At 35.7% G+C, this 25,516-nt stretch overlaps 1 protein-coding gene and 1 long non-coding RNA gene across 7 annotated transcripts in view; one reads left to right on the forward strand and one right to left on the reverse strand.

Moving 5' to 3' along the window:
- The window catches only part of Dop3 (D2-like dopamine receptor), a 142,846-nt gene that overhangs the window by 17,602 nt on the left and 99,728 nt on the right, over positions 1-25,516 (reverse strand).
- LOC102654507 overlaps positions 13,419-25,516 on the forward strand; it is a 203,892-nt gene continuing 191,794 nt past the window's right edge. Inside the window, exon 1 of one of the 2 annotated variants that reach the window (XR_001704279.2) lies at positions 13,419-13,683. This is a non-coding gene — a long non-coding RNA (uncharacterized LOC102654507). The remainder of the gene's footprint in view (positions 13,684-25,516) is intronic. The other variant, XR_003305277.1, reaches the window with a different exon arrangement.

A 25,516-nucleotide genomic window follows, 5' to 3' on the forward strand; every position in this document is an offset into this window, starting at 1 on the left:
CGGCTCATCGTATAATATCATATAATTTTTCTTCAAAATTCTCCTATTATATCTCGAATCGAATTTCCAATCATTTTATCCAAATTTCCAACGACTTATTTATTTCGTGATATCGATACAATTTTTTCTTTGCAATCTTCCAATCTTTATTTTACCAATTTACCATACACTTGAGCTGTATTATGGCTGTTCTCAGCTAGCCCACACGTTTACAGCACGGTATTAATAACAACCGGGAAGATAAAGTAGAGGAGCGACGAAAGATTATGCTCGCTCAGTTTCTAGCCGCGGAGAAGGTGCGTTTTATATCTTCCAGCCGTCCAGCTTTACATTTTAACCGTATACCATCGCATTCGAAGCCCTTCCTCTCTCCCTGCCACGGGGCTAAATGAGCCATAACTCCTCGTTGCGCGTTGCTCGGTAACGCAACTCTCTCTCCCTTGTCGAGTCGCGTCGACGCGCTTTCTAAATAGACGACAACAATGTCGGGCAATTAATCATATTCGAATACGTCGAATAAATAATAATCCAACTGCTTGATCGTCTTAACACGCCGATTAATGCGCCGTGTTTCCAACCAAATTTCCTTCAAGCGCGTTTCTTTTAAAGATATTTTGATAATGCGAGTCGCAAGAATAATCTGCATCATTTGTGTTAAGATCCTCGCTTGATTTACAGTAACAGTTTAAAGGTTTGTTGAACAATGAGTGGCAGAACTGTTGAAATTTTTATCCTAATTCGTTCTAATCTCGAAAATGGAGAAATGGAAGAGTTAATAAGTCATATAGGGACAACAACTTTTTGTTATTATCCTCTCATCTTCGTACAGAATGCTTTAAAGTTTTAAGTTCTAAATAATTTTTTTAATGAACCATTTCTGTATTGTAACAATTCAATAATTTTATCACACTCCATGTATTTTTCCAAATATCTACGACGATCGCAAATGATAAATGCGTTAATCATAAATGCTCTCCCAGTGGAACAATATTATGCTGAATTTAACCGAAGAATCTTAAAAATTTGCGTCACTCTCTGCGCGATTAATTAATTCAATCGTCGCTCGAATTTACGCGAAAAGGAAGAAACTATAAATGGAGATGGCTTGTGAAGGATCGCAATTGGAGTGAGATCACGATTTAATATTCAATTACTGATAAATAATTTGAAAGTATAATTTCTAATTGCTTTTTGATCTTTAATGTCAGACTACCAATATAGACTTAGGAAAGATTAAAACGACACTTCTTTCTCTTTGTCTTCTCGCAATTAAATGATTTGTAGCCAAGAAGATTATAATTGGAAAGATTATGAGATTATAATGGGCCGGTCAACCTTATTTCAGTGAGCTTAAAGAGGGATGTATAAGGAGGAGGCAGTTAATCTCTTGTTAATCTCGATACGCGATGAGGATATCAAGACACATGTCTCGAAATTTCATTCTCTGTTCAAACGATACACAATTAATTGTACCTCAAATCGCAGGGAAGGGGATAATTTGCATTATAAAGATACTGCACACTTGACGATATAGCCAGGTTGAAATCTAGAATACAATAGGAAGACGAGGTTTACAATAGGCAGAGGTATTTTCATTATTTGTATTGCATCAGTGTGTGGAGATAAGTTGGCGATTGTTTCGTATATATGTATAATATATTTTGTTAATTCTCGTAACATCAAGGAAATACGTATTTATCTTATTTCAAGAATTGATACAACATTCTTCCCCAATTTTATTTATAAATAAATAAATATAAATAGATATGTAAAGAGATAAATATTGGTTACTTAATGTAAGGCCTCGAACGACGGGATAGATAGGAAATTAAGAAGCTAGGCGGAAATAAATTAGCTCCATGGAAAGTTGCGCTTCGTGGTACTCTTGTTTCGATCTACTACGTATAATGTACTCGAACGTGGTGTATAATACAGATCATATATGCACTACGCTTGATTGGTTGCACAGGACGTCAAGGACACGCGGTAACACACTCGAAATTGACTCGAGCATCGATATCAAGAGTTTAAGAGACAATACGGTTATTAATTTTCCTATGAAATGCATATTCCCACGTAGTAATCTCGTACCAACTTGGAAAGAAATTTCTTTCATCGTCTTTATCTACAATTATATCAATATATAATATCTAAAAATCGTTAATAATTAAAATTTCTCTATCTTGTTCCTCTGTTTCCTAATAAAGAAAAAAAATTTCTCTGTTTACTTTCAACGCGAATACATGATCGACGACAGGATTTCCTTTTTCCCCGAGTTCTATTCGCGAAAAATATTATCCTCTTATATGTACATTAAATCCGAAAGCCAGTCAAAAATTCTCAAATTTTAACGAACCACTCTATTTCATATGTTCGCCAACGACCCCTGTAGATCCATCGGGAGAAAGAGAGAGAGAGAGAGAAAGAGAGCAGCTGCGAATATCGTTGTTTGATGGTCGTTTGGAAAATGAAGCCGTGAAAGTTTCAGAGAAAAACAGCGCGAACGTTGCTGCTGAAATTTAACGATGTTGAAAGAAGGGAAAGAAAAGAGGGAACGTTTATTTTTTATATATAATAAACTGAGATTTAGAATACAATTATTGTTACTCAAAATCTCTTTGTTAAAAACAAGGAAAGTAATTGATTCCTCGAACGTTCGAAATAAATTTTAATAATTTGCAACTTGTCGATTCAGATCGTTTCGATGTACTTTTATAATTTTATATATATATTTTAGTAAATTATAAAAAAGAGTTATAAAAATGGATCTTTGATTTTATTTTTTAAATAAAAATATCAGGAAGGGGGGAGAATAAAACGCGTATATATTCAAAGATCGGCAAACATAGTTTCACGGCAAGTCAACAGACGTGTTTTTTATATTTCGACATATTTTGATCGTTGTTCCCGATGAACGGATTACGTATGCAAACCGTTCGTTTGGACATTCATATTAAACCGGTGAATATTAACTTGTTGTCAGCTTCATTTGTACCGATTATTCCAGTTTTTCTTTTTTCCCTTTTTTTTTTTTATCTACCCGCCGGAATATTCACTTCCTTCCTTTCAAACCCGGTTGATATTTAAATCGAACGATCGTTTTTCTGCATTCCCCCGTATCTCGCGAAAAAATATTTCCCGCGTAATATACCCACCATCCATTGACAATTTTCGATTCTCGTGACTTGATTAAATTTACCCCGATATTTAATGTATCACTTTTCAACGTGCACCATATTTAAAACGCGCCCAGAATTCAATCCGGCCGATTGAACGAATTTCCATTTTTTCGTACAATTTCTCGCCGTCGAAAAATATCTCGAAAGGAGACGTGATATTATAGATTCCACTAGGAGTTGATTTTAATTACAATAATAATCTCTCTCAAAAAGAAAGTCTTGCTACTTTTCGCCAATTAACAAATAGGAGAATACGAAAACTTCACGACTTGAAGAAAAAAAGAGGAGGTATTCTCAATCTGAGTTTTATCTCCACGAATGAAACGCCGCGTTGAAATTAACCAAAGATAAAAATAATCGTCGTTCTGATTATCCTCGCAAAAAAAAAAGAAAAAGAAAAAAGAAGAAGAGAAAAAAAATAATCCTCGAGATCAATCCTCTCCACCTCCCTGAAATATACATACGTAGGGGTTAGACCATAAATAACCGTGCGATGGAAAGCGGAAGCGGGCGACTGTATTCTCCACGTACGCGTTGGGTATCATGTCGGCCGCTTAAACGCGTCCCTATTAATTCTCGTATCGAGCGGATGCTCGTACTCGAAGCGATTCACCCGCTTCGTAATTCAATGACACGCGCGGCGGGAGGGTGGCAGAGGCGACGAGGGTTGCTGTGCCACGAGGACGCGAAGGCCTAAAATTGATTTCGAATTGATATAATCGGCAAAGGTAAGCCGAGAGGAGGAGGGGATCTCTCGTGCACGTGGATCGAAGGGATCGAATTTCGAGAAATTAGGGAGGATGGGTGAACGACGAGGATGGATGGATCGACGAGGGCGCGAAACCTCGGAGGGGGTAGCAAGTGGAGATAAGGGATATCTCGTCGTGGAGTTGATGAGAGAGGGAAGGGATAGAAGGTTGGATAGAAATGGTGGAAACGAGTCGAAGCGACGGGAAGATGGAAGGGTCTTGGTATTATCTATCGGTGGGGGTGGAATCGTGAGAATCGAGAATTATTTGCAAAGCGTAATGGATAGGATGTTCGACTCGCGGGAATCGGCGAATTCCTCCACCGTCAAAGGGTGCATTTGACGCGAGTGAAACTTTATCTCGTCGGGAATACTATAAAGGTGACGGAGCTACGAGGAGCGTACGGGTAAACACGAGGGTGAATTTCAGGGCCCTGTAAAATTCCGCGCAGACTCGTTCCTTAACCTCGAACGTTGTCGTGGCGCGAGAAATGATCGATCAGAGAAAGTCGAACGTATGGTAAGTGTCGACTTGCTAGATAATTGATTTCTGAAACTTCCTCTTCGTTTCGATCTGAACAGGAATTGCTCTTTTCGTGATAAATTTAGCAGCGAAGATCGGTGGTGTATTAATACTGTTGATGATTGTGCGAGTGTGGTGTAGTCTTTCTTTGAAAAATTTTGCCGTTCTTTATTCTTTCTTTGTGAAAAATTTCATTGCAACTGATGGAAATGTTAATTATTAATTTGAACGACTGTAATATTAAGTAAAGGGATTGGGGATATTGAGAGGTTGGGAAATAAAGTTTTACTTTTCACGATAGAAGAGAAAATAACATCAATGAACGATTTAATATAGGTCGAAACTTGACACGTGGATAAAAGTGGAAGTTGTTATTATTTTTAAAATACTTTGTGTCGATCCGTCGACAAAGGATAATCACTAAACTATGTGTTTACTAAAGTTATGATATTTTCCGTGTGCTATTTTTTTCTTTGAAGCGCAAAGTTAAACAAACGAACATTTGTCTCGTTCTTTTTTCTTCTTTCTCATTTTCATAGCCTGAAATAATTTTTTCAACGAATATCCTCCATCGTTAATCGTCGGTATTTAACCCGAAGAAAACTAAACTAAATTTTTATTCGAGACATTTTTTTTTCGGTTTTTTCGCTCTCGTATTTTCGTATTTTTTCGCAAACTCTACACGTGCCGTGAATTACGAAAATTCTATAGCTTATTTCTTTCGAGAAGACATTTTATCCACGTGATTACTTAGCGTGACTTCGACTCTGAAAACCGAAAGAATCCATCGACGCCCGTTGGCGGAATAAAAATTCTTAGCGGTGTTCCACGGCCATTGCGAAAGTAATGGACCATCCTACCATCGCCCAGAAATACCAAGCCGACATTAAAAAGCCATTAAGTCGGTTAACGTGGAATTCCTTGATCCATGATTTTTTTTTTTTTTCAACTCGTTGGTACAAGTTGCCTTCTTGCCGCGTCACATTATTTTTCCAGGTTAAACTCAATTCCCCTAATGGTCTTCGTTCTCCTTTCGAGATAAAATGGATTTCGTTATCTCATAGCCCCATCCGTGTCTTTCGTATTTCGCCTCGAATCGAAGCTAAGACTTCGAAGATGACCAATAATCATCGAATCGTCTCCAATCGAGACGTCTCTTGTTTACAAAATTTTCCTCCGATAAAAAAGAATTTTTTCCCTTCGAGTATGTGCTTTTCCCGCAAAAGGTACACGAAGCACGTCCGTTTCAACGACTCAACGTCTATCCAACTTGTCCAAAATGCGCACGAAACGCTCCTCGAGGATGTTTGGCCCCCTGAAACTCGCGTTCTCGATTATTAGGTTCGAGAAAAAAGAGAAAGAAGAAAAAGAAACGCGTCGAATTTCATTTCGACGCACGCGATATTTCGACGAGCAAGCGACGCGAAAGAGTCGCGTGTCGTGTCGTTTCTCGCGCGAAAAATACACTCATCGATCGATTCTATTTATCACTTGCGCCCTGGTGAAAATTATCCTCGACGAGGGAGAAAGGAGAAAGCGTGGGAGAACTCGGGGGAATTGGATAAGTGATTCAGTCGCGTCAGAAAGTTATCTTGGCAATCAATTTCGCCAACAACGAAATAAACGGCCGAGGTAATAACCTTTTTCTTGCATCCAACGTCGTATTTTGAAAATGGATATGACACGCTATATCGACCCGCAATATCGCTTCCTCCAGATTTTATCGCGGATATCGGATGAAGGGCCGATATTGCTTTCGCCCGTTTCCGTCTGGCCAGACGCCGACCATTATCACTTATACGTTTTCTTTCGAACCAGTTCTTTTTCTACTTCTTCTTCCTCTTTTTCATTCTTTTGGATCAGGAGTTGCGAAAGAAGTAAGCCACTGGGAATCGATTTATTATTCATCAGGAACAAGCGAAAATTCTCATAATTAATCGAGCGGATACTCTCGATTTCAAATGACATGGAAACTATGGAAACTCTCTTGGATATATAATTCAAAAGTTTCCAAGATCTCTTAAAAAAAAAAATTTCAAACTATATTAGCTCGATATCAGAGTTGGGAATTGACCTAACTGACTTGAAAAAGCAACTAGTTAAAAATAAAGTTTACTTTACCAAGTAGTTAAAATGAATTGAATAATATTTATTCTCACTAGTTGTTGATCCTCTTTCTTTTTCGTATAACGTTACAATTATTTCCAATTATTTATTATTGTTTCGAACAATAATTGAATTCCCCATTCATATTCTTCACCTTGGAACTCATCCATTTTTCGTTCCTACCTTTTCCAATAGATCTAAGCTTCTTTCCTCCCCTCTTTCTTCCCGAACGAACAACGATTGCAACACGCAAAACTCTCCTTCCGTCCAACTTTTTCTTGCGAATTTCCCGTTGCAAATCGCGGCTACGTGGTAAACAAGAAACCGTTTGTTAATCCTCGTTGTCACGTTGCGAAGGTAAAGTTGAGTAGTGGAGGTAATTCGTTGGGCGGACGGTTTCACGAATGTTGAGGCGGTTCCACGGTTGGGTCAGGGCTGTTTCAGGTTTCGGACACGTAGTTACGACTAAGTCGGGGATCCGATTGAATTTACCTACCCTTCTAAACGTGGTACTCGTAGCACGAGAAGAGGACCGGGAGATGACGCGAAGGAACTTTCCGCCAAACATTCGGGGTTAAACTTGTATTAATTTAGACGGCCGCCAAGTCCGTCCAACTGTTTCCTCGACGTATTATTAAGAAGTAATTGGAAAATTTCTATCAATATGAAAGAGAGAGAAAAAATTCGCCAAAAAATCATATTCAAGATAAAGCATTCGTATTCGATATCGAATAAGAAAAAAGAAAGGAAAAATTGAACGATCGAAAAAATAATATTGAGAGAAAGGAGGAATTTTATCGATCAATATTGATACCAAGTTGAAACGGAGTTAATTAATTGTGCGATAAACGGTAAAACGCACATCGTTCGGACGAGGAAACGAGGAAATGATACATTTACACTTAATATGTTTGATATTGAAAGCGAAATATCGTTGACTAGGAAATCGTATCGGAATTTGTATCCCGCCACCATTTTCATATCCCGACGATAATTATAAATAGTCGCCTCCAATGATGCCAATTCTAATTTGATCTCTAATTTCTAGCTAATTTTAACGATGATGAGCGAGTATTAATTGCAATTGTAACGCGAATAGATGCGGCTTAACGGGGGGGGGGGGATGAGGGAGGAATAATGTATCGTAGTCGCGTTTCAATTTTGAAGCGTGTTACACGCGTGCACGCTATCGATACACGTCGTCTCGATGGATTTCATTTATTTTAGCATACAGAATACGAATTCGATTAAACAGATTGACGTTCAAACAGATTTTACCAGATTATTCAAATATTTCAAGCGGGCAGTATTTTTACCGTGGTACGATTAATTAAAACGTTTGTCCTCCCCCCTCCCTCCCCTCCACTTGATTTATAAGTAAACAATGGTGTTGCAATAAAACGACTTATGCGAATGGTTTTAACTGCGTTAAGCATTCGTCCCGTCTATCAACGAAAAAACCTTTTGTCAATTTATCTGACAGGTTGACAGGACATTGCGTTTTCACCACCTCGTCGCGTCCTCTCCCCAGACGCGTGAATCCATCTCGTCATACATCGAGGAGAATATCTCGAGCTATCTGGATTTCGAACGGTTTATTTTCTTTTACAAAGGAATTTACACATTTTTTTGGAAATGTGTTCTCCCTGTGGAAATTCGATCGATTCGATCGATCCATCCATTTATTTCGTGGAGAAATTGAATGCCTCTCGGAATTATTTCATTTTGAAATATCGATCGAATTTGGAAAATACATCATTTTACATAAAATTGAAAATTGAAAATTATTTGCGGGAACGAAGATAAGGAAGGTTTAATTGGACAGCCGCAAAGTTTCCATCTTACCGTAGCGAAGGAAAAGCGTTTAAGAATAATAATTATTCGAGGCCAATTCGAGGATTCGGAATAAGGTGGTAGCGAAACCGGTAATTTCTTCTGTCTCTTCTCGGCTGCAACGATCATCTTTCCGGAAAATGAGACGATAATCGCGACGAGATCGATAATAACAGAAGGAAAGAGAAGGAGGATGGGAGCATCAAGGTTCTCGTCGGAGGATCCTGTTACCAACTTCTGAGAATACTCGTTAGCATACAAGTCTTTGGCGATAATGCTCATCTCACCTCGCATCCTGTCGAAATCCGAACCGCGTACACGACGACTTGGCACAGTGTGTGCTCTAGTTTTGCACCATCTCGATCAATCCGGATGGAAAAATAGCACGATTATTTTCATTTTATAAAAATTTGTTTCAATGTGAATATAATTTTCACAGTGAGATGAAGATTTTTTTTTTTTAAGCTATTGGGGAAAAGTAGTTTTAAATTATTATCATATAATTTTTGCGATTTCGAAAAGGATGGAGGATGCGCAAATGCATGCATTAACGAATTAGACGGAAATCGATCAAGTTAATCAGCAATACGGGGATGGAACAGGAATTACCGAACTTCTGTGCATTCGAATCTCATAGGGGTTATAGTTGGTTCGTGGCAATTCTGCTTTGAAACTGGACACCGTCATGGTGCTTAAACCTCAATGTTCGCTCGTTATGTGACAGGAAACATGTCCATTGATAGTTGGTCCCTGTTTCAAGGAATTTGGCAGTTGCTAAAGCTATACCAAGTCCTCTAATATCTGATATCAAGTGTATAATATAATTCCAAATATATCTTATACTTGGAATCGATCGAAACTGTTTAAACTATTTATTAAAAAATAAAATTCTGGAGAACAACAGAGAGAAGTTATCATAAGACAGATTTTTATTGAATTTCTAAGGTTTCCAATTAATAGGAATTGATCCTAATTTCTCGAATTTCGTTTAAAATTTTTTTCATCTAATAAAACGAGGAATGGAACGAGTTTTCTGCGCGACTGTCACCTCTGATACAAAGTATCTTTTCTCGTGGCATTAATGATCCACAAAACGAGAACCTAATGACCCCTTTGTCGAGAAGTTTTCGAAAGAGCGAAGGGAAACGAAACCGGCTCGCCCCTATGAAATCGAATCATTAAGGGCGACTCGTGGAGAGAAAGTTGGGCGAAAGGCGTCGAAGACGAATGAAAGAAAGGGGGGGGGGGGGACTTGTTGTAAAAGTTTCGAGATATTGGATCCATGGAGTCTCGTAGCCTCCTGCGTCTGGTTAACGTCGAATTCCTTCCTTTAACGACTTTAATTTACGGCCATAAGTCGATCCTTTGATTCTCTCGCAACTTGGCCGAGTTTTGTAATTAATTTATTTTTAAAGCCGCGTTTAACCTCCCCCTTTGTTTCCTCAATTTCCTCTCCAAGTCTGTCTCTCGTTTCAATCGGTGGTATAATCTCTTTCTTATTGGATTGATCGAAAAGTTTCTACTGGATTTTTCTCCTTCCTTATACATTTATTGGAAGTTTGCTTTAAGGATCCGTTCGAAAGGTAATTGAAATATATATAGAGATGACGTTTCAACCGGTGGATAATACAATACAAAGGTTGTGAGAAAGTAATATTGGAAAGAATGAAAATATAACTTGACGAAATGATCTCTAACGATCTCCTTCGAGTGCTAATTTGTTCGAACATGAATTTTTCGAAAAAAAATTGGATCGAAATTAACGAGTAAAAGTAATTTTTAACGAATACAAATGGATATTCGTATCGTGTTTAATTTAATATCAATTCTAACCATTTCTTTGAAAAATAATGATAAATCTTTCGTTTTAAGATTTTCCATCTGAAGTTTCAACGAAACAATACTCTATTAAGACGAATGAGAAATTATTAACAATACAATGCATCATGTTGAAGCGTTTATCATGTGAAACGCGGTGTAACGAACACGATCATAGATCTCCTAATCTCCGATTGTCTTGACGAGCATAATGCGAATTATGCATGATCTCTTCCAAAAGAGGCTTTCCCAAATATTTGCTCACACAAGAATCTACAAATTGGACCAATAGAATTCCCTTTCCAATTCATTTCTCTATCTCCTTACAAAATTTGAAAAGCCATCTTTAAATGTAATTTCCCTTTCGTAGTATCGAAAAAAAAAAAATAAATATCCAAGCTCTCCAAATATCTTACATATTTCTTCTCTATATTTGTGCAAAAATCAATGAATCTAATGGAATCTGATTCTCCATAAATTTTCACACATTCCATGCGTGACTTTATTTAAAAATAATCGCGGCAAACTTCTCCGGGAATTGTGATTCCCCGGATTGGAAATATTTCCGAGATTTATAACTCATATACGGTGGCTATGTTTATTCGAGCTACATTTATTCGAATACGCGCCGACGAATGTGTTTCAAGAAAGAGGAAAACAATGCGGCAAATCGGAAAACTTTGGGAAAACGACTTCTTACCCCGGGAAGGACAAATGATCCACAATCATGGAGATTCCAACTTTACCAATCGCACGCTAGAGACATTGCTGCAACTTGGCCTGGCAACTTTGTTAAAGCACTTTAATCATAAAAGTTTCCTCGCGTATTTACCCTCTATAGCCATTTCATTAAATCGTAGAAGCGATACGACTTGTTCGATGGCAACGAGACATTTTCATCGGTATTCATTTTCTCGAAATTAATCCTTTATTCTTCTTTTATCATCGTGTACACTGTTTTTATTTCCGGGAATTGGATAATAATTATTCGAAGCTATTAATAAGAACTGGGAAGAAAATGGAGAATGGAGAAGATTCCAATTTACGCTTGATCCTATTTAATAATCTCTATAAATATTTTTTCAACATTCGTAACGTCAATTGGGCGATCCCTCGAAATGAGAATTTTTTTCAATTAGAAAAATATCCATTAAATGTATATTTTTTTTTACAGATTACATTATATTTTTTCCGTTTATAAAAATTCAATTTATAAAATCTATAATTGGGCGAGAAGGGAAACAAAAATTTAAAAAGGACAAAAATATTTTAATTATTATAAAATTGTAATTCTATTTCCCCCTCTATATTTTTTGATATTTTTTATTTACATCACGAGAAAAAAAAATATGATATTAATTAACAAAGTGTACAGAATTTTATTTATCATTTAATTCATATGGAAATAGGGAACTGGACGGTGTTATAAAAAAAAAAAAAGGAAAAAAAGAAGGTTTATTATAAAAATTTTTTTCGGGGAAAAAGTGGGTATGCGTATGGGTATAATGGGTCGAAAAAGCAACTTCATCACCGACCGAAACAAGGACCGAGGCGTGATACCGGAACGTGTGAAATTCATCACACGGGTTTATGCTCGAAATATTACTTCGTTAGCAAGCATGGCAAACAAGGGCGACGAATCGGAAACGAGCGTAGTTGGAAATTCTTTTCGTCTTTCAATAGATCATGAACAAACGGGGAACAGAGACAAAAAGCATCGTTTGCTCATGGCTCAATTCTCGTATAGATAATTCATTCGACCCGTGCAAGAAAACAGCACCCGTTTCCTCTTATCGGAAATAGAAAGATGGAAGATAATCTCGAACGATGGACGTTGACGTTGGAACTTTGATGTTTGACGAGGATGAATCGTTATTTCATCGTCATTTATCATGGCAAAATTATCTCTTAAAAGAAAAGAAAAAAAAATATGTTACAAATTTTCACGATTTCTCTATTTTCGTATGAAAAACGTATTCTCGTTGATAAATAAAGACTTAAAACGTACAATTATATACCAATTTGAATTTTAATTTTAAATGATCGGAATAAAATTGATGGAGTATTTTAGTAAGTAGATTGACAAGTGTAATAAATTAAATTTAAAAGAATGATTAATACGAGAGACATATGTTGTACTCTTTTGTATGATTTTGATAAGGTTTTATAATCTAAATAATTCTATATTTATTTATACAATGTTGATTTATATAATTTATATGATTTAAATAAAATAATTGATTGCTTCTCGTTTCTTGTTGCGTTCAATTATCTAACTCGTATCGAACTATCTTTAAAAAAGCAGGATATTCGAAGCGAAGTTCATTCATTTCTTTTGTTTTTCATCGATCTCGAGTTTTCCTATTATTCGTTCGTAAAGAACAAGAATTTTTTTTCTACGATTCATGAAGAAATGTATGATCGATGAAAAATCGATGGAAATATATCCAGTATATTTGAACTTTCTAAGGAAGTTAAGAAAAACCTTCTATCGTTCTTGGATAGGATCTTTCAGAATATTTTTAAAGGATATTTTGAAAGAAAATTTTTAAATAACTTTCTTTGAAATTACGAATCTTTGAAATAATCCTTGGTTTAATATTTTTCATTACAAAACAGTTTTTGATGAGGCGATACAGTTTAAAAAATAAAATAGAAAAACAGAAATATTATCAAAAATATATAATATTGAAATTAATGTGATTTTACGCTATAATAAAATTTTGTTTTATATATAAAACAAAAGAAAAAATACGTAATCAGTGCGATAATATAAATCCTTTCTTCGGCTTTTTCAAAATGTTGCAGCGGGAGTTGTTTCGATCTTTTCTCACATAGTCCCAGAACAACTCGAGTGGTCAATTTGCTGAAAAGTCCCGATCTACGGATATCGGTTTCTCTCTCCCCAAGGATATACTACGTGCGTCAAATTGATTGATTTTACTCCAAATACGCTAAATTCGACGTATAGATTACCAATAAATATAAACTATTACCAGAGAAGTTGATAAAAAAAAAGAAAAGTTCTTCCAAATTGACAATAGATAATATTTAAAAAATTATTTTTAATGATTTAATTTTGTTGAGAATACGCGGAATATTAAATTTCAACGTCGATGATTCGTGCGTTCGAAACATATAGCATGTATACATTACGTACGAAATTTTATAAGCGAGTGGTGACCTCAAGCGGACATAATTAATACGAACGAGGAAAGTCGTAGGCAGAGTTCCAATATGGCGCGCGAGTGTAAACACGTGTGGCGCGAATCATCCGTGACGTGTTCCTAATTTTTCATCTTTCGTGTTTATTTCGTTTTAAAATGTATCCTGATGTTCATTTTCGTCAATGTGATCGATTAATAGTGCATTCTTGTGATATTTTGCGAACATTTACGTGAAACGGGATTCAACTCGGCGTTTTCAATTGGCTTCTATTCCTCCAAATCAGCTACGTTTACTGCGCAACAGGAAAGGTGAGTGTCTACAAAAACGTATACAAATAATACAATTTACGCATAACCTACCAATGTTTCGTTTCCAATGTTGTTATGTATGTTCATTTATATACGTTCTAAACATATTATATCGATATCCCGTTCGTATTCATTAATATTTCTTTATTTATATCGTTATCAATGTTCTCTCGTACGATTTAACCAATACTTTTTAGAGTACAAATAAATTCGAAAGTCAGTTCAAAATTATTATTAAACGATTATTCTCAAAATAATATCCACTTACGAGAACGACTTTCAAGTACAGTTTTATTCTCGTATCCTTTAAAATATCGAAACGTAAATCTTTAAACGAAAGTAAGGATAATCGAACGACGCGTCATCTACACTCGCACCTTCGAAATACAATCGAAACGGAAATCTAACTTTCGATTGAAGCATGAATCGAACCATAGTCCATTTATATTAGAGAAAAGTAATCGTGTGCCGCGAGATATACACGAGCGAGGCGTAGTTCGTTAATATCCCCGAAGAATGAGCGATGAACTAGCCGGGTATCATTAAATTGCACCGCTTCAACTTGTAATCCGCACGGTTCACGAAGTTAGGGATCGGCGCGTATGTTGGTGCGCATGTGTGTACAGTTGATTGGTCGGTACACTGAAAATGTGCTTTGCTGGCGTCACCGTTGCCAATCGAATTAACGCTGATTACGGTTCATTTGATATCATCCTCTGCACCGCGCTATTGTGCAATATGACAACCGAGCTTGAAATATTTCTGCATAAATTTACGATGCCAATGAAAGACAAAATGGGAGAATAATGAGGGGCGCGATGTACACGCGCGTATGCGAGTAATTACCCGAATATAAAGTCGCTTAAACGATCAATTAACATTGTTGCGAGCGATAAACGTTGCGGGCTATGTTTTGGGCGAATTTGTTTTGCTAAATCGAGAGGCCGGCCCATTGAATCGCGAAAACTCGAAATTGAATAATGAATAGCTACACCTCCGATGACCGGAACCGGAAATTTGAGTTGCGGCGGTGTGGCTGATCGTAAAATCTATGATCGTAGAATAGATAGACATAGAATGGCGAGAATAGTTCATTTACAACGTAAATCTTGCGTAAGAATATTAAAGAAATAATACATTCTTAGAATTTTAAATTCCTGATAATATTCGAACGCAAAAAAAATCGATATTTCAATTTGCATTGGTTCGTGACTTTTCTAGACTTATTCGAAGAATCGATATTGAAGCATGCTTTTAAACCTTTTCGCGATTATAAACGAAATTTTGCTTTTAATCGAACATTATGATCGTTTTTTATAAAAAAAATTCTCAATTATATTTTTATTTCTGCTCATAATGAAGGGAATTGATATCGATACGAGGGAAAGTGATGGAAAATTTACATTATAAAATTACATAAATTAAAATTTTATAAAAATTCTTGATTTATAAATCGTTTTTCCATTCAATAAATCTTCCTATTCCTATAATCAACTATTGTACAACGATTTTACCATCGTATTCATTATGAAATATCACTTCCATCATTTTTCTCATCACCACGGTTAATTGTCCTCCTTACAATGAATTGGCTATTGTTACGTATCTCTTGGCGAAGCGAATGAAAAATTCGTAAAAAAATTTCGAGTATTCAAGGGATTCTATCCAATAATTGGTTTCATTTCCATATATAAAAGATCTCGCAAAAGAAATTTCTTCGTGGGCAGAAATTGCAATTGGAATAAGCAGATTCAATTGTTTCAAAATCGATCGATATCGATGTAAATTGCGCCAATCAAACTATTATTTCAAAAAATCAAACGAAAGAATATCGCGAAATCCTCTCCTTGGCGCAATTTAAATTGCAAACATATTTTCTTGGAAATACCTAAGCGTGACTAGTCGCAATGAAAGAGCGGGGAATAGAATATAATCTCACCGCGAAATTTGTCATCGAGTCGTAATCACCACGAAATGAACAATTCAACGGTGGTGGCGTTAATTACTTAAACGAAAGTGAAGCAATTTGTTTAACGATGGAACTTGGACTGGAAACAGCGTAACCCAGTTACCCTGCCTTACCATCTATGGGAAGATGAGCGATGCTCGACGCGAGTATGTATGAACTTCGGTTACGTACTTTCCATTCTGCGTAAATCCTTCGCCTATTACTTTTGAAAGTTGGTGCCATTAATATCGCTGTAAACAGCGAGATCTTTCATTGCAACGCAATATATAATCGCACATATTCGAGCGAATAGACAATAACTCGTTGCTGACACGAGAAGAATTTAAAAAAGAGGTATATCGAAGAGAAACAAAAAAAGCAAAGAATTTTTGTCCCATTTCGAGAATAAAGATAGGTTTCGAGGAATTAGAAGAAGAGGCGGATGAAATTTCGCATTGGAGCGAACACGCTATAAAAGAAGAGAAAGTTTCGTACTTGAACGAAACTTATCTATTTTGCGGAACATGCTGACACACTTGCTGAAACAGAAGCTTTGAACGCAAAGTTTTAATTGTAGTCTTAACAACTTGTTATCTACCCAACTGCTTCTCTCGTTCGAATATAAAGGTGCTCTTCGCATATTCGTATACGTATATATTTGGCCAAGTTACGATATAATGCGCGTGCTTCCAAGAACGAAGAAACAGTCACGCATATTCAATTGGCATCTAATTGTTATCTACGACCTATATAAAATTTTCGAGGCCACGAGACAAGTTTATAAAGAGCGAAGTGAAATTCTCTTGTTCGTCAATGTAGTCAATTTTATCACGAACGAGTTGGAAACTTTCGATGCGATTTAACGATGTACTTTAGAAGGAAAGTTAAGGAAAGTTATTTTTCACCGATTGATTATCGATCAACGCATTAAAAATTTTATTCTCTTCGTTCAAGCCGTTAGAAATCCTTTAAGCTATGAAAGTATCGACAAATAAATTGAAAGATTGGAATAGTGGAATAGTGGATAGTGCAGCTTTCTTTAATTCATTGCTTCGATATTTTTATAATCTTCGAGTTCGTAACTTCAACAGATATAAATTTTTTTCCTTAAATCATTGCTAATCTTTCTAAATAATCTAAATAATCTTTGAATGTATTGGAGTAACAGACCAGGATCATTTATTACCTTGGAACAATGAATATAGAATATTTAAATATTCGATATTATTTACTTATATATTTAAAAGTATATATAAATGAATCTTTTCGAATTTTTTTGGAACCTGAAAATTAACTTATTGAAAAGATAATAATTATTTTTTTTGAAAGATTTATTTTTGAAAAAAAGTTGATCAAAAATATATTGAATTCGAGTAAAAAAAAAATCGTATGTTGCCATTTTTTCATTATTCGGTCGACTAATTGAAATTAATAACAATTAAATGTTAATAGAGAATACAAGTGTAACCATTAAATTACACCCAACAAACAACATCTATGGTTCGTAAAATGATATATCGCGTAATCAACAGGAAAACAGAATTTGCAATATATCAAGCTTTAAATGTTAGATTATTAAAAAGTGGAATTTATTTGTCAACAACGTAATAAAATGAAACTTTGTGAGCATGTCAGCGAGCAGCTTATAGCTTTAGTCTACTTTGCGTAAATTTTACTGCCACGGTTGAAAGGTATTTATTATTCGATGATATGCAATTTAACACTGAATAATTGAAAAGAAAAATTAAATTTCTAGTCGAGTTATGCGAGAAACTTTTAAACCACTTCTTATTATATAGATCGTATTCTTTTGTCCTTTTATCATCGATTCAAAAGCGTTCTTTCTTCGTGTTTCGTCTTTGAGACAAGATCCTTTGAAAAATGAACTAGAAACTTATAAGATATTTTTTATTAGATTAGTGCACGATAAATAAATTTTCCAACTTCGAAGATTTGTTTTTGGCGAAATTAAATAAAAATATTTTTTTAAGTTTCTATAATTTTTTTCTCGTATTTTCTATCCTCTTGGCGTAGGATAATTTTGGAAAGTCGTGGACAGTGGAAGATAGGAAAACCTCTTCTTTTCGTTTTTCCGAAATTTAATTAACCCTCCTCTCTTTTCTTCTCTTTTTTTCGCAAAACGAAATATTCGGCCAAGATTTACTTTTGGTTAATATCATTTGAAATACGTGGAAATACGACCGGATTCGTCTGAAAAATTGCAAAAGAATTTCGGTTTTCCATCGTCGTTTGTAACATTCCGCAACCGATCCACCACCATTTCCCAAAATAAAAACCGCAAAAAAAGGAGCGGAGGTAAAACAGCAGTTGCTGTAAAAAAAAAGAGAGGATCTGAAAAAGAGGGAAAAACCTTGTTCCAAAGTTGTCCAATATCTTGGATATGAAAGAAGGGGGAACCACGAAATGATGAGAGTGAAACTACCTACTTTCTCTCTTAACTCTTGTTCTCCGAGTTAAGCCTAAAAACTTGGATCACGAAATGAACACGTTGCATTTTTCTCGATACTTTTGTCGAATTTTTTTAAACTTCTTATCTAATTTCGTGTAAAAAAATTCGATTATACTTCATACATGCGATTAAATTGAAATAAACTTACAAGCTCTCTTCTATCCATTTTATTCCTTTCTCTCTCGCATAACTCCATTCGTTAACCAACGATACAAATAGAAAATTGTGTGCTGGTATGGAAGCGCAAGTTTCTACAGAAAATTTCGCAGTTTTAGATTGCCCATTTTCCTTTTTTTCTTGCTTCGAAAAAAGTATTGTCTTTCCTCCTCTCTCATTTTCTTCCCCATGTTTCGAGGATAGAGATCATTTCAACTGAATATTCGCGCAATGCTATTTTTCATAATATCTCATTAATTTTTTATATCCTGACGAATACACTGCGGATTTTTACGTGATTTGTTTCGTTGAAACAAATTCAAATGTTTGATTAATACGTTGAAAATATATCGTTGATAATTATAATAATTCCCCGTTGTTATTCAAAATTGATATTGTAAATTGATATTAATTGAATTATCTAAAATATTTGTATAAGTAATTTAATTTTTTCACAAATTGCAATTGTTTAAAAAAAAATTGGACCGAGAAGAGATCTTTCTACATCGCGTAATATAATATTGCTTCGAGTTCCTTCCCCCCTTTTTTTTTTACAAATAAACTATTCAAAATTTTTCCAGATTTCAATATATCTTAACCAAAAGTTTCATTAAGAACTCGTATTTATTCACCTTTACGGTAACATAAAACGGAAAAACGTACTTACTCGGACGAAAAACGCGTACAAAAATCCGCAGTCAGAGTTTCGGATTCGCTTCATGCATTTTTATAGAAAAAAATTTTTATAAACCCTGAAAGACTCGCGATTGATCTGAATTATTCCCAGGAACAAATTTTGCGCGTCCATTGCCCATCCATTTTAATCGCGACACGCGAAAAACAAACAAAAAAAGGAAAAAAAAAAAACACGCAAACGAAAAACAAAAAAATTTCTTCAATACGTAAAAACAAACCATTCTTCCATCACAAAGGATAAAAAGTTGAATGTTAAAGGCCAGGTGGCTCTCGATGCCGTGAAACATGTCGGGGATGCATGTGCACGTGCACACCACACGCGCTCGAAAAATTGGTGCAACATGGTGTAGCGAGTGAGCACGTTATTCGATGCAACCGTGCATTAAAATTGATTTTCGACGCGGCGATCAGGTTAAAGAGCATTCGTATGCATGGAATATCGAAGAAGTTGGAACGGTGACAGGGTGGTTTGCACGAAGGGTGGCGACGAAAGGAAAAAGTATACCGTATACCTGCTATCACCGTGATCCACGTGACAACGTAACGGGGGTGGAAACGTAACGATTTCTTCGAGAGGATTTCGACAAGCCAGCCCTTTCAATGGGACCGAGTGGGTCTTCAATGGCAAATATTATGTTAAATCTCTCGTGAATGGGGGACAATGGCAAGAGTCTATTATCCAGATCCTAAATACGAGTATAAGGCATCATCGTGTATTGAAGCCACATTGTGTTGTGCGGCAGAAGGCCTGTGATAAAAGGGGAGTAATCTCTGTAGATTATATGATGAGATACGACGAGAGGGACGGGAAATTTATCCAAGGTAATTGGGCGAACTTTGTCGAAACCGATGAAAGGATGAAAGGCGGTCATGCCATCGAACGGACGGAGTTTCGATCATCGTTGTCTCGTCGCGGTCACCACGTGTTTCCTTCCTTCCTTCCTTTTTTTTTTTTTTTTTTTTAATCATCGGATCATCCATTTTTCTCATTCGAGAAAGAAGATAGATCCTCTCTTTCGAATCGCTTTTGAATCGTGCTCGCTCGAGAATGATGAGTAATTTGATGGAGATTAATTGGAAATTATCTCTGCGTGCAATCAAAGCGATTATTATCGTTTGTTAACGCGAGGGACGACTGTTAATCTGCTTCTAGCGTATAATTATTAAGTTAATTATTCCCTGTTGTCTTACGTAGCCAGGATGTCACTATCGTTATTTCCTTTGAACCGTGTCACACGAGGTCAGAGTGTACAGGGTATGCTTGGGTATGGAGGTCTTCCAAATAGGAAGAAATTTACGGATCCCTGGCGAGGATTTTAAAGGAAATGGCGAGGGAGAGGAAGAGTGTACGATTTTAGATAGCGTGTACTTCGTACATCGTCGATATATTCCGGGGAAAAAGGGGAGAGAATTTGGTGCAAGTCGAAGACTTAATCGAATAAAAGAGAGAGAGAGAGAGAGAGAGTCTTTGCACCTTTTCTTAACTCGAATTACACATTTATAATGAAATAATAATAGAAATTCTTTAAGATATAATATATAGAATTAATTTGCAGTAACAATAGCTTTATAATTTTTTTTTTTACTAAATCTATGGTATTCTTATAAGAAAGAATTATATTTCACTCGAAGCTTATGTTATGAATTATTATCGGTATTCATAATCACGTAAATATTGGCAAAGGAGAGAAATTAATTTTCTTCTTGCGTAGTGTGTAAAACGATTCCTGTATTTCGATTCCTGTGTATTTTGGCCGAGTACCAACTTGTACGCCAAGTCATTTGTCAATGTGCTGTACGCCATTACATATATCTGTCTAATATTTTATTGATACTGCGCCTATTTTGTTGCAACTTTGACGCAGCGACCAATAAAATTGTCTAGAGATAAATTTATAATGTATATTTTTCACACATGTAAAATCTGTAAGAAGTTTTCATCATTATCGTTATCATCATTTTTTATACATAGCGTGTTTATTATTCATAATGATTTTATTTGATTTAAAATTTGATTGAGAAAGAGAAGGAATAAAAGAAAAAGAAGAAAAAAAAAGAAACTTGTAAGAAATTAGAGCATACGATCTTGTTTCATTTGGATTATTTTTTCGAAATTTTTTGAATTGCCTTCAGATCGTTTTAATATATATCTCGTTTTAATGTTGACATAATTACGAAACCTGCGCGTATTTACACGTTATTACATTAAATAACAAACGATAATCTGCGAATTAACACCATTTCATAATCGTATCATCAGCAATCTAGCGTTCATAATCATTATATAATCCCAACGAGCTCGTATGACATTTGAAATTATTCTTTTATTCCTTTATTCTTATTTCGTTAATATAATTCGTTATATTAAGAAACGAACAATCTTCTTTGGAAACTTTGAGAATTGAAAGTTCGTGAATTCGAATTTAGAAAGGAATTTAAAAAAAACTGAAATCTCATCAAATCTCATTTCGAAATAAATTGTACGTGGAATATTGCAATGGTTTTCTAAAAAGAAATTAATATTAAGTATCCTTTGTTTTTCTTTTTCCTAAAATTTACGAAGAAGATCAATTCAGGAATCAGAATATTACGTTATCGTTTTAAATTATCAGATCCGGAATAGATTAATTCATTTATCACATAGATTCCGGTCGTTGATCACCAATGAATAACGTTTATGCTCACTTGTTTCCATTTGAATGCGTTGCGTTAAGCAATATCGGCGATCGACTATCGAATTGTACATCATAAATGAATCAATCTATTTCAATATTTGGCAATTAAAATGATAGGTGATTTTGATTATGATTTTATATTCTTCATTTTTTCTCTTTTTTTTAATTCAGTTTACATTCGATCATTTTCATCCCGATTATATTTCACAGTGCGAAAAAATTAATTTTACGCCAAATCTTTTTCGCGGAAATATAGTCGAGAGTGAGATATGATATTTCGAAGACCGAAGCAAGGTTAAAAATTGCGAAGGGAAAAAATTTCAGGTTGAGAAATGCAAAACAATTTGAGTCTTCCATTTTTTTTTTTTTTTAATATATAAAAAGAGATATTTTTCCGTAAAACATTTTTCATTTCCAACGAGATATCAATATCAGTTCAAATATCGTACAGTCACAAAAGTCTTCGGAAAAAAAAAAAAAAAAAAAATGGAAAATTCTGTTTTTAACGAAACTTTGTGGATTATACGCGGAGTAATTTTTTGTTAACGAAGTAATACTTTGAGGATTTAAATAAACCGTTTAAATTTTCCAAATGTCCTGATTTTTTTTAAATAGACTTTTATAAAATAGTGCGAGATAAAACTAAAATTTAAATATAAAAAAAATATTTTTTAATGCTTCGTGATTCCAAAAGATTGTAAAAGAATTTTCGATTTTAAATATTTCCAATATTTCGAAATTGTATTGAAAATTCGACAAAAAAGGGGGGGAAAAAAAGAAATTTAGAAATTTTTAGACTCCTTTGTTTGTTTCATTCTTCGAGAGAAAATTTTTTTCCCGAATTTAAAACCTCTTTCTACGTTCAATTTCATGATTCGTTATAAATTTCATTCAATTTCATTCAAGTAGGAAAGAAAACTTATACGATAGATCGAAATTATATACCGATTAAATCTTCTCATATCCAACGTATCCATGGAAACGTTCGTGTAACGGCGAAAACGGATAAATAATTCGGCTATAAAGGGAATTGAATTGATTCATCGTATCCCGGATCGCCACTTCTTCACCGTAAAGAACCGGTAAGAAGAAGCGGTTAAACGAAACGTTGAAAATCTGGCGAGGCATAAACAAACACACACACACGTACACACGCGTATACGCACGTATTACATACCAAAAAAAAAAAAGAAAAGAGAAAGGGAAAAGAGAAAGATCGGGGGAGAAATGGTTGCAAGAATACTTTTCAACTGCTCCGCGGAATTTGGCGTCTTACATTCGCTGAACGTGAATTAATATAGAAAACGCTTCGACTCTTCAGCTGTGGGGAGAAACTTTCAAAAAGGAAGAATTCGATTTGCAAACTGTTGGGCGTTTGGGAAAGAATAATTTCCCAAATTCTTTAAAGATCCGATGTAAAAGTGTGGTGGGATCGAGGGTGAAAATTGGAGGAAAGAATTTGATGATATTTGCCGATTAATTCTCGTTCGCTCGAGTTTGTTAGACGGTCGACTTGTAGACTATCTTTCTTCGTACGTTATGGCGTGGCCTCAAAGCTCGGTAAAGTCTCGCCTCTTTACTTTGAAAACAGACCAGCTTTGCACGAAGAAGAAGGGGGGGGGGGAGGCGGGGAGGGGAGACTAAGTTTTAATTAAAGGTCTCGGTCGTTTTTCAAAGCCTGCAACCATCTTTCTCACGCGTTCACGCGTTTTTAAAAAGAGATTTTAATTTGTTACAAAACTTGCGGGATAGCAACGCCCCTCGCTCCCTTTTATACAATCTTTTCAGCGAAGAATGTTGGTTGATTGAAATAACGTAATGAGGCTTGGCCGGGGCTACATTAGCTACGAGATACCGGAAATTAATGTCGTCCTTTCTTAATGTACCCTTATCGTAAAATTTTCACCTCGCTTCGATAAATATTCCCTTGATAATTTTCTTCATATCTAATTCTTTCGAAAAACTGGATTCCACATTTTCAGCGAAACGAAACTATCTTCGATCAATTCTCTTTCATTTTCCTCCCTCCCTCTCTTATTCTTATCTTGTCGAATTATATCGTGGACGTCTATTTTCGATGCAGATCCAAATGTACAAAGAAAGGGATGGAGAAATAGAGACGGGACACTATTTTCCCCGATCGGATCGCGTAATTTTTTTCAATTTCAAATCTAATCTACCCTGTCACGTATATCTGTCCGTGTTGCACGCATCTGTATATATATATATATATATATATATATATATATATATATAGAGAGAGAGAGACAGAGAAAGTGGAAAAAGCAGTGGAACAGAGGGGCACAGGATGGAAAAGAGGTGACCGGATCATTCGCTCAGAGTCGGGATATTTTTTTTCCTTTATTCGCTCGGTTCCCTCGCTCTGGCAATTACGTGCCATTTACGTGACAGCCAAGCTGTCGCTTCTAATGCGGTTTTTCCGGCCACGCGCGCGCGCGCGATTTCGATCCGATTTGGACATTGGTTCCGGCCTCCACCCACCCGAAATCTGAAATGCCGGAATCGATTATGCTTGTTTACAGGCATGCCTCGTCAATCAACCCTCGGATTTTTCAATCGCACGCTTTCCTACACCTCCACGTGCACAGAAGACAACGAACGACTACGACTACTGCGTAAAGTCAATGTTCGACAAACCGTTTTCCAACGCCGTCCACCCAGAAAATCGCGCCCGAAAAAAGCTTCGTCAAACCTTTTATCACTCCGCGTTGTTTGTTAGTGAAAAAAAAAAAGATTCGTGGAATCGCCATGTCCGTCAGAGGGTTGTCTCGTTGGATAATTGGCTCGTCCACATCGTCGAGTCGATGAATTATTATTTCATCATCGGGAATTGGAAAAATTGGCAAGCTGCTTGCTATACGGAGTCGTTTATTTTATTCTAATCATTGCGAAGATCGAGGATAGGATCAGGATTATCATTCTTTCTGTTCGAAAGGGAAGTGATGTAATGTACGTGTGTAAAAAAGAGAAGAAAAATATTTTATCTTTATTTGAAGAATAAGACTTTGACTTGTGTCTATTCTATTAAGATTAAAATTCACGTTCTTTGTTTTAATTATTATATAATTTTAAAGTTCGTGTTTTGTATTTACTCCACTTTCACATTATTTTATAATTGGTATTACGTAAAAGTAAGAGTTTCGAAAATAAATCGATAAACAGACTTAGTGTTTATATTCGAAGACTCGTCTTGAATAAAAATAATATTAGAATCAATTCAATTCATTTAAATACAGTTAACGAAAAGAAGAGTGTAATCTGTTGAAACGTAGATTCTGAGTTTATATTTAAAAAAAAAAAAAGGAAAATCGAGTTGATTCAAGGAATTTGTTCCGTATATCCGATGATTCGTTGTTCGGTAAGCTGACACGAGAGCGTCTTGCAGGCTCTCGGCCATTGTCACGACAGGAAATTGGCCCTTGAAATGGGCTAAAGTGTTTTGCGCTTCGACAAACTGTCGTCCATCCTTCGCGATTCACGCTTTCCCAGTGATTTCACCTTTCCATTAATCAATCTTTTGCGCCGTGATAGATCCTCGGGCTCCTCTGATATCTTCTTCCATCAAATCCTCAGGATTAGGAAGCTCGCGTTAAGAACCAATTACTTTCACATAATTTCGGTAATGGTGGTTTCTTAATTAACCATCTTCTCTCTCCTTGAGGGGCAACGAACACCCCCTAAACACGGGGCTCGAAGAAAGGTCGAGCAAACGAGTGAATCAATTTAAGTTGGAAACTCGTTCCATTTCCAGAAGCCAGTGAATGAACGTGTACACTTTACATTATCATCGACCAATCGTATTTCCTAGTCAATAATTTTTCACGAGGTCAAAAAGTTTTTGACAAACTTTTTGTTTTTCAATGTGTT

This window comes from Apis mellifera, linkage group LG9, assembly GCF_003254395.2.
Source record: "Apis mellifera strain DH4 linkage group LG9, Amel_HAv3.1, whole genome shotgun sequence".
NCBI classification, from domain to species: domain Eukaryota; kingdom Metazoa; phylum Arthropoda; class Insecta; order Hymenoptera; family Apidae; genus Apis; species Apis mellifera.